The sequence below is a fragment of the Cebus imitator genome, unplaced genomic scaffold (assembly GCF_001604975.1).
Source record: "Cebus imitator isolate Cc_AM_T3 unplaced genomic scaffold, Cebus_imitator-1.0 Scaffold101, whole genome shotgun sequence".
NCBI classification, from domain to species: domain Eukaryota; kingdom Metazoa; phylum Chordata; class Mammalia; order Primates; family Cebidae; genus Cebus; species Cebus imitator.
This window is the reverse complement of record NW_016107416.1, coordinates 5838975-5848511: the sequence shown is the minus strand read 5'-3', so window position 1 is coordinate 5848511 and position 9537 is coordinate 5838975. Positions and strand designations below refer to the sequence as shown.

General features: G+C 41.5%; 1 long non-coding RNA gene across 2 annotated transcripts in view; it reads left to right on the top strand.

The window, feature by feature from the left end:
• The window catches only part of LOC108310137, a 29286-nt gene extending 24689 nt beyond the window's left edge, over positions 1-4597 (top strand). For both annotated transcript variants that reach the window (XR_001827641.2, XR_001827640.2), the window contains exons 3-4: positions 390-550; positions 4496-4597. This is a non-coding gene — a long non-coding RNA (uncharacterized LOC108310137). The remainder of the gene's footprint in view (positions 1-389; positions 551-4495) is intronic.
• Positions 4598-9537: the final 4940 nt, after the last annotated feature.

The following is a 9537-nucleotide window of genomic DNA, read 5'->3' as shown; positions in this document are numbered from 1 at the left end:
ATATATATATATATATATATATGCATTTGCATTTGGCTGGCTGTGGTAGCTCATACCTATAATCCCAACACACTTTGGGAGGCTGGGAGGCTGAGGTTAGGTGTATCACCTGAGGTCAGGAGTTCAAGACCAGCCTGGCAAACATGGTGAGACCTCATTTCTACTAAAAATACAAAAAATAGCCTAGTGTGGTGGTGTGCACCTATAATCCCACTTAGTAAGGAGGCTGAGGCAGGAGAATTGCTTGAACCCGGGAGGCGGAGGTTGCAATGAGCAGAGATCTTGCTGCTGTACTCCAGCCAGGGTAACAGCGCAAGACTCTGTCTAAAAAACAAACAAAAACAAGAATATGCATTTGCCTGAGTGTCTTCTCTTCATTTATTCCTCAGAATCCAGCTGCCAGAGGCTGGATAAGAGTTGGCAATTTGGTCTGGCAATTTGGTTCTTATAAAGTCATCTTGCAGGGACTTAAACAACAGAGTCAGAACCAGCCCGAGGAACAGAACAGACCCTGTCAAGTGTGGACCTCTGACATAGTACTAAATTATAGGTAGGATAAAAGCTGAAATTAAAACTGTTCTTATAAACTGGCTGTTCCACTGGTCCTGGAGGCGGAGGTGAGAAGAGGGCAGTGGTGAGGCAGAGTCTAAGAAAGAACCGAAGTGGCTTTCTTTTCCATGCATCATCATCATTCTGGGCTTCCTCCGGTCAAGTCACCCTCCTCTGCAGGGAAGAATGGTTTATTTTGTGTTTTGTTTTCTTTTGTCATTCAGCCAAAGGTGCAGCTCTAGAAAAGGAACATAGAGTTATTCTCTAAATTCAGCATCGCTCTCTCCTGGTTTAAGCAGTATTTATTTATTTATATTTTATTTATTTATTTATTTATTTTTTGAGATGGAGTCTTGCTCTGTCACCCAGGCTGGAGTGCAGTAGCATGATCTCAGCTCACTGCAACCTCTACCTCCAGGGTTCTAGCAATTCTCCTGCCTAAGCCTCCAAGTAGCTGGGCTTACAGACATGAACCACCACGCCTGGCTAATTTTTGTGTTTTTAGTAGAGACAGGGTTTCACTATGTTTGCCAGGCTGATCTCAAACTCTTGAGCTCAAGTGATCCACCCATCTCAGCCTCCTGAAGTGCTGGGATTACTGGTGTGAGCCACCATGACTGGCTCTGTTTAAGCACTCCTGAAGAAGGATTCTTGTGCCCCAAATGCCTGGTGGTTAAGAACATTGGCATTTACCAATTTGGATAAGAATGCTAACCATGCCACTGAATAATTTTTGTTTTTGTTTTGTTTTGTTTTTTTGAGATGGAGTTTTGTTCTTGTTGCCCAGGCTGGAGTGCAATGGCATGATCTCGGCTCACTGCAACCTCTGCCTCATGGATTCAAGCAATTCCCTGCCTCAGCCTCCTGAGTAGCTGGGATTACAAGCATGTGCCACCACGACAAGCTAATTTTGTATTTTTAGTAGAGATGGGACTTCTCCATGTTGGTCAGTCTGGTCTTGAACTCCTGACCTCAGGTGATCTGCCTGCCTCGGCCTCCCAAAGTGCTGGGATTACAGGTGCAAGCCACTGCTCCTGGCCTCTGAAGAGTTTTTGTAAATTCTTTAATTATTTTTTATCTTCAGCTTCCTAATCTGTAAATAGAGAATAAGAGCTAAAAAGTGAGATCCATTATCATAGTCTTATCCTTGAAAGATGATGTGAAAAGCCCCCTTAGTGCATGAGTCAAGTGCCTTCTGGAGTATCCCCAGCCAGCAGCATCCAGGCTGTGATCAGACGCCCTTAGTGCCCACCCAAAGCAATCCATTCTGCTTGCTTGCTTTGTTGGTTGGTAGGCTTGTAACTTTCTTGATATTAAACAGATGTAAGTTCTTGCTTCTCCTAAGCCAAAATTTTCTTGACTATTATGCCAACATTTTTTGCCCTGGCATCTTCAAGTATCTGAAGATAGTCATCAAACTCGTTAAGTCTTCCTTTCTCACTGGTTCCTTAAGGATTCCAACAAATATGTGATTTCAAGTCCCCTCCATCACCCTCCAGAGTTCTTTCTTTTGCGCCACTTTTGTTTTCCAATGGTCTTCCCAATGTCTGTTTTGCAGAACTCAACAAGCTGTTCCAAATATAGATTGACCATGAGAAAACAGAGTGTTGCCATTGCTAGCTTTGTTTTCATTACCATAAAATAATTAAAAATGTCTGTGATGGCCCAGTGTGGTGGCTCATGCCTGTAATCCCAACACTTTGGGAGCCTGAGGCAGGTGGATCACTTGAGGCCAGGGGTTTAAGATCAGCCTGGCCAGCATGGTGAAACCCTGTCTCTACTAAAAATACAATAATTAGCTGGGCGTGCTACTCCAGAGTCTGAGGCACGAGAATTGCTTGGACCTAGGAGGTGGAGGTTGCAGTGAGCCATATCATGCCATTGCACTCCAGCCTTGGTGACAGAGTGAAACAATGCCTCCAAACAAAACAAAACTAAAGACCATAACGAATGTCTTAAACCATCACAATAAGGAACCTGGCACCCAGATTGTTTAGTTGTGATCAATGAGCAAATCTTTTAACCTGTGCTTTATCTTTCAGGTCTACATTTTATCCTCTACTCTTCTGTATCTTCTCCTAGGAGAAAAAAGAGGCAAAAATATTTTCAAGTATAATCTATATGAATGAGAGGAAGTTCTAGAATTGTTGTCCTCTTCCCCCTCCTTTTTCTGCTGTGTTGAAACAGCATTACTGTTGCTACAGAAACAAATTTTTCTTCCCACTCGTTCACCAAGTTCACTTATTACCTCTTGGATGATAAACAGTATTGTTTTGTGAAGTGGCTGCAATCTCAATATGTTCTGCAAGTTCCCTGATTAATGTTCCTTCCCCTTTAGGAAAAAGGCTTCTCTTTTCTTAAGAGAGAAAGTATCTTGATGTAAATTAAGATAAGAATATGTGGCCGGGCGCGGTGGCCCACGCCTGTAATCCTAGCACTTTGGGAGGCTGAGGTGGGTGGATCACCTGAGGTCAGGAGTTCAAGACCAGCCTGGCCATCATGGTGAAACCCATCTTTTTTAAAAAAAAAGAAAAGAAATAAAAAAGATAAGAATATGTTTGCCACCAATTCAGTTCCCACACTAAACCGGATATTCTCCCTGGACTTCTATAAATGTCATTGACAATGTGTGATTGAGAACCAAAGCATCTTCAAAAAACCAAACATCTTCAAAGCGAAGATACAGGAATACAGATTTCCACCATGTCCCCTGGCTTCTTGGAAGCCTATCTTGACCTGCAGTGATTTCAGATCATGGTTAAATATTCTTGCCTCAGACACAGTCATTTTTAGCCTTTAAAATTATTTTAAACCATGAATATTACCTATGTATGAGAAGTTTTATAATCTGGTAGGTACCCTGCCATGATACTTGCTTCCAAAATTCGTTATTTGTTATGTTATGATACATAACATTGCCCAGAAGACACTTAAGAGGATTAAAGCATCAGTTCTGTTTATATGGATGAACATATCAGCAACGTAAACTAAACATTTCAAATCTCTAACAGTTGTCCAGTCACATACCCTACAAATGTAAAGTTACAGAACTTCTGTGCCATCAATGTTTCCAAACTCAGTGCCTGTATTCTTCCTGATAAAAAAGTGACTTGTATACACAAAAATCTCTTTTTAAGAAAACACAGTTGGGGCCAGACACAGTGGCTCACGCATGTAACCCCAGCACTTTGCGGGGCTGAGGCGGGTAGATCATTTGAGTTCAGGAGTTTGAGATCAGCCTGACCAACATGGTGAAACCCTGTCTCTACTAAAAATACAAAAGCTAGCCGGGCATGGTGGTGCATGCCTGTAATCCCAGTTACTCGGGAGGCCAAGGCAAGAGAATTTCTTGAACCCAGGAAGCGGAGGTTGCAGTGGGCCAAAATTACGTCATTACACTCCAGCCTGGGTGACAAAGCAAGCCTTTGTCAAGAAAGAAATAAAAAGAGAGAGACAGAGAAATATGAAGAGAGGGAGGGAACAAGAAGGAAGGAAGGAAGGAAGGAAGGAAGGAAGGAAGGAAGGAAGGAAGGAAACAGTTTGTTCCTCCATATCTGTAGGTTCATAGATCAAAAATATTCAGAAGAAAAAAATCAATGGCTGTATCTGTACTCAACATGCCCAGACTTTTTTCTTATTGTTATCCCCTAAACAATACAACAACTATTTTTATAGCATTTACATTGTATGAGGTTTTATAAGTAATCTAGAGAGGATTTAAAGTATATGGGATGATGTGCATAAGGTATATGCAAATACTATATTATTTTATTTCAGGGACTTGAGCATCCTTGAATTTTGGTATGTATGGGAGGTCCTGAAACCAATCCCTATGGATACAGAAGGATAACTGTACTAATTTGGAGATTTCTCTTTACTATGATCAAGACTTTCAAACATTGCATCGTTGATTACATTATATTGTTACATTGTGATTCTTTCCCAGACTTGAGACAAAGTTTGGGAAGAAGTTGCCACTTGTTTCAGTTTATGGAATAGAAAAAAAAATGGAAGAGTATGAGATAAAGACCTAAACTAAATCCTTTTAGCAAAGGTAAATAAAGAATTTTTGTTGGGTTTTGTTGTTGCTATTGTTGTTGTTTAAGAGACAGGGTTCTCACTATGTTCTTGAAGTCCTGACCTCAAGCAATTTTTTCACCTCAGCCTCCCAAAATGCTAGGATTCCAGACTTGAGCCACCCTGTCCAACAAAATAAATACCTTTTTTTAAAAAGAGAACTCCAGTCCCAGTGGCTCATGCTTGTAATCCCAGCACTTTGGGAGGCCGAGGTGGGCAAATCACTTGAACTCAGGAGCTCCAGACCAGCCTGGGCATCATAGTGAAAGTCTGTCTCTACTAAAAAATACAAAAATTAGTTGGGCATGGTGGTGTGTGCCTCTATGGTCCCAGCTACTGTGGGGGGCTGAGGTGGGAGGATCGCTTGAGCATTGGGAGGTCAAGGCTGCAGTTGAGCCAACATTACACCACTGCACTACAGCCTAGGTGACAGAGCCAGATCCTGTCTCAAANAAAAAAAAAAAAAAAAAAAAAAAAAAAAAAAAAAAAAAAGGTTAAAAAAGGGAAGTAAGAGAGATACAGTGCTATACATTATTATATTTTCTCACTACTTTTAACCAGATATGGTGATAAACATGGCATTTTGGGGCTACACAGGGGTCCCCAACTCAGATGCCTTCAGCAGGCAAGCATGTAACGATGTGTGAACTCCATGCAGATTCAGTTTTTTTTTAAACATAAAGTTCACAAAATAAAACATGTTTTTGGCCAGGAGCAGTGGCTCACACCTGCAATTTCAGCACTTTGGGAGGCCAAGGCAAGTGGATCACAAGGTCAAGAGATCGAGACCATTCTGGCCAACATGGTGAAACCCTGTCTCTACTAAAATACAAAAAAATAAAAAAATTAAAAAACTAGCTGGGTGTGGTGGCACGTGCCTATAGTTCCAGCTACTTGGGAGGCAGAGGTTGCAGTGAGCCAAGATCGTACCACTGCACTCCAGCCTGGCAACAGAGCAAGACTCCATCAAAAAAAAAAGTTTTTAAATCTCTACTTAAAATCTTCTCGCCCTTCTGTTGAAGTAACTCAAAGAAGTCCCACTCTCTCTCTCTGCTTGCCCCTTTATCTTCTACTGCTTTCAGTCCTAAAGTAAAACTTGTAGATAATGATCAATACCTACAATTATTGAGCATGCTTTATGTGCCAGGTACTGAACTAACAACTGTTTGAGGATTTACTCATGTGATCATTACAACAACCCCATGAGTTAGGAGCTACTGCTATTCTCATTTTACAGGTGAGGAAACTGAGGTTTCTTGGTAGCAGGTGATACAGGAAGGACTGGGATTGGAGAGCAGGCAGTCTAATTCTACAACCCATAGACTACAATATTGCCTTATATTTAAATTATTCCTGTGTGTTAATTATCTTAAAGTCTTGCAAAGGAATTAAGCCTAAAAATTTCTTCCTGGCCAGGTGCAGTGGCTCACCCTTGTAATCCCAGCACTTTGGGAGGGCAAGGCAGGTGGATGACGAGGTCAGGAGTTTGAGACCAGCCTGTCCAACGTGGTGAAACCGTTTCTACTAAAAAGTACAAAAATTGGCTGGGCGTGGTGGTTCATGCCTGTAATCCCAGCACTTTGAGAGGATGAGGTGGGTGGATCATGAGGTCAGGAGTTCCAGATTAGCCTGACCAACATGGTAAAACCCCGTCTCTACTAAAATACAAAAAAAAAAAAAAAAAATAGCCAGGCGTGGTGACAGGCACCTATAATCCCAGCTACTCAGGAGGCCAAGGCAGGAGAACTGCTTGAACCAGGGAGGCAGAGGTTGCAGTGAGCTGAGATCACGCCATTGCACTCTAGCCTAGGCAACAAGTGTGAAACTCTGTCTCAAAAAAAAAAAAAAGTTTCTTCCTAACTTAAGGATAATCATTCACCCCCAGCAGTCAACAGGGCAATACAGATTGTACAAGTTGGAACACTAATTTCTGGGTGGAGCACTAAAACAACAGGTACATAAGTAGGCGTTGACTTCCCGTACATGTGCTGTGTTCTCTTTTTCAAACTGTCAAAATGAAGCATGGGGCTGACATGCAGATCAGGCTGCAAATGCCTTTTATGACAAGAATTTGATCCCAGCATCGTGAAAATAGGTATCATTTAATTTCCATTTGATTCAATTATACTTTGTAAGGGAAAAACTTTCTCTTTCTCCTCCCAATCTCACTGCCTTTAAAACTGATAAAACATTTGATTGCCTAAAATTAGCTTGCTTTTCTGTTCGAGGTTGGTTTTCAATGCCAACTCAATAAAAAATGTTATTGTGAAGATTATATGCAATTTAGCTAAGCTTCCTGAAAGATTCTATTCATTTCTCAAATCAATTTCTTTCAAATACATCTCCCTCATCTCAGTTCTCTCACTGTCTAAGGGCCTTCCATCTTTGACTTCCATTGTGATAATAATCTCCTAAATGATTGTCTTTCTTCCATTCAAATCCTTTTCCAAGCCATCTTGCAAACTGCTACCAGATGATCTTTACAAAAACAAATATTCTGTCATGTCACTCTCTGCTACAAACAATTTTACTTGCTCCCAACTGGCAATGGAATAAAATCCAAACCCTTAAGCATGACATTCAAAGGCCTTCATCATCAGAACATCAGAACACTCCAATTTATGTTGTTTCTTCTTAAACCCAATCAAAATACTTTCAGTATTCCTAATATACCAAAGAATATTGTCATTTGTCTTAATGCCTGGCATTAAGTAATAAATGAAATGGGAACTACAGCTAGGCAAGTGGCATCTCTATTACAGAAAAAACTGTGCCAGGGACTAGGGTGTGAGGGTTGTTCCACCACCTTCCAACTGGCTGCAGTCAACAATATCACCACCCAACCTTCCATTTTCAGTTAAACTCTCTTTGCTTCCCCTGGGTGAATAAACAGGGTCTCTTTTTAAAGTGTTGCTGCGCCTCAACGCCTTCCAAGCAGAGATTGTTCATCTGAATGGCAACAGAATACTCTACTGATGCCAAACATCTTGAGTACATTCTGGAGTGTAGTATAGTTTATGTTTGACCATGGAAAATATTGAGCAATGTCCCAAATACCACCTCCCTCAGGCAACACACACATATACATGTTTCAAAAAAATCTTTCTTCCCTAAGAAGACAGCCCTTGAAAAACAGTTTGCTGACCGTATGTTTGGTAGGTCATGGATCTGTGGTTTTCACCTGAGAATTTCTCTCTTGTGTCCATCCATTCTTTCTATTCATTCTTTTTTTTTTTTTTCTTGAGATGGAGTTTCGCTCCTGTTGCCCAGACTGAAGTGTAATGGTATGATCTCGGCTCACTGCAATCTCCATCTCCCAGGTTCAAGTGATTCTCTGGTCTCAGCCTCTTAAGTAGCTGGGATTTCAGGCGCCCACCACCACAGCCAGCTAATTTTTGTGTTTTTAGTAGAGACAGGGTTTCACTACATTGGCCAGGCTGGTCCCGAACTCCTAACCTCAGGTGATCCACCTGCCTCTGCCTCCCACAGTGCTGGGATTACAGGTATGAGTCACCGCACCTGGTCTTTTTTTTTTTTTTAGATGAAGCCTCACTCTGTTACCCAGGCTGGAGTGGAGTGCAGTGGCGCCATCTTGGTTCACAGCAACCTCCACCTCTAGGGTTCAAGCAATTCTCCTGCCTCAGCCTGCTGAGTAGCTGAGGCTACAGGCACACACCACCACTCCTGGCTAATTTTTGTATTTTAGTAGAGATGGAGGTTTTACCATGTTGGCCAGTCTGGTCTTGAACTCCTGACCTCAAGTGATCTGTCTGCCTCAGCCTCCCAAAGTGCCGGGATTACAGGTGTAAGCCATCACACCCTGCCTTTTCTATTCATTCCTGTTAGTTATCTAGTCAGAGGCAAAATACATGTTCCCCTAAGGGCCCCTATGGTTTTAACAGGAGACACATTCAGAGCTTGAGTTCTTTTTACCAGAGTGTATGGGGAACTCTACACAGGAAACCTACACAGACAAAGGTCAGCAATATCAAGTCCTTCTCTCTGTTCAAAGCAGCTTAGAGTCTAAACTGCCTTAAGATTCTGTGAGGTGCACATTTTCGCAGTGGTCCATGAAAACCCATCTAACTCAACAATACAGAAGAAAATTAAACCTCTCTTCATTCACCAAATGTTCTGCCAGAGAAATCTTTGTGTTTTGTCAAGGTGGATGAACAAAATGTTTCCCTCTATAGCCAAGCCTTGTCTAAAGCCACATTTAAGTGTTTAATGTTACACACTTCTACCAGATGTCCTTCCCCAAAATCATGTGGATTTTATAAACTGTTTATTATTACACTTTCTGCCAGAACTCTTGCAGTAAAATTTATTTATTCAGAAAAGAGTTTCAGCTTTGCCATCTATTAAATCTGAATAGATCAGAAACCAGATTTTTTAATTCAATAAGTAGTTCTATGCTCTACAACCACACAAATTGCCATTTGAGTATCTAGGTAGCAGTAGCCCAGGAATGTGATTACATGGGTCCTCGCAGCAGCTGAACCCCTGCAGTAAATATGTCCCTTCGCTTTCTTTGGAACTTAAACCAGAGACTTCATAGGGGTTCTCTGAACTTTGCTTCACATCCAGCACTTTTCACACATTTCTAATAGACTTGGGTGGCCCTACATATATCGCTGTTCACAGCACAGATTGGCGGTTAAGTGGCTACACAAACATTTTATGATCATACAGATCTTCATTAGTCTTTATTTCAGTCTGAATTATTTACTTGCGTTTCAGCAGCACATATGGTTTAAGACAAATACAGTAGCCATTTCCTCTTTTCTGTCAAGTCAAAAAGCCTCATCCTGGCATTCTTATTGTGCTCTTCCAAACTGAGAAAACTACATGGACATCTCAATGGAAAGTCACTGCCAGCCGAGACCACTTGATCCTGCCCGTTTAATGATC